Source organism: Poromitra crassiceps, assembly GCF_964638095.1.
Source record: "Poromitra crassiceps genome assembly, chromosome: 27".
NCBI lineage: Eukaryota > Metazoa > Chordata > Actinopteri > Beryciformes > Melamphaidae > Poromitra > Poromitra crassiceps.
This window is the reverse complement of record NC_139650.1, coordinates 8,021,783-8,022,974: the sequence shown is the minus strand read 5'-3', so window position 1 is coordinate 8,022,974 and position 1,192 is coordinate 8,021,783.

The following is a 1,192-nucleotide window of genomic DNA, read 5'->3' as shown; positions in this document are numbered from 1 at the left end:
TTTCCTAAAATAATGATAATTTGTTTTTTTCTGTTTTTCCTATGACATTTATTACACAAGTAATTACCTTTTGAGAAGAAGTCAGTTAACATCTTGCTATAATGGTTGTTTACGTCTTGAAGTGTTGCTGTCTGCTGTCACTGCTGCTCCAGTCCAGCAGGGGGCAGCAGAGACCCTGACTGTCTCCAACTGGCTTATAGATGATTATGCCATCACCCTAATTAGACCTACTAAAGTCAATGCTAGTTAGGTGGTTCTGCTGTCACCCCATCATCCTATAGAAATCAATGTTATATGGCTGGAGGTACTGTATACCAACTGTCATTGTGTCATATTTGAATACGTGGTAGTCAGACAATAGACCCTTCTCACGGGGGCCATTTTGTGTGGAAAAGGCAGAATAAACACAGGTGCGAGCAAAACACTAATGAGGGTTTCCAAATTCCAATCATGGAAGTTTGAAACCCTCATTGGTGTTTTGCTTGCACCTGTGTTAACCCTGCCTTTTCCACACAAAATGGCCCCCGTGAGAAGGGTCTATTGTCTGACTACCAGGGTCTATTATGTGGGTGTACTGTGTCATCCCAACATCCTATTGAACTCAATGGTAATCAGGCTGCTGTCACCATCATATTTAAATCCATATGAGGTTAGTTTTGTGGAGGCAATGGGGGCATGGTGGTATTGTTGCTTCACAGCAAGAAGGTGGGGGTGGGTGGGTTTGAATGCCAACTGGGACACTGATGGTACTTGGGGGTATGCCTCCGGTGCCCAGGAAGGCATGTAGCGTATTTGTATCTGGTAACTGTTTTTACTACATATTGTTTTTGTTTGTTTATTTATTTTTCCTCACATTGTTTTCATCTCTGTATAGTATTCTATTATCTTAGTTTTGTGAAATGTCACAGACACGTCACAAGTCGGGAGCTTCGAAGCTTTCAGAAAGATTCCACATACCAAGTCGTGAGTGACCACATGAGGGGGCCGTTCAAGTGGAGTTATGTCGTATTCACCGTAAACACGAGCCCAATTGAATGCAGCATTATGTCAAGTGATTTTTTAAATCAAAGCACATATTACAATAAAGATGCAATCATTTCCTTATCAAATTGTGTGTTTTTATGCAAATAACCACCATAGATGACAATAAGAAAGGAAAGGGATAACATTTCGAATTTTGGACAGTTGCACT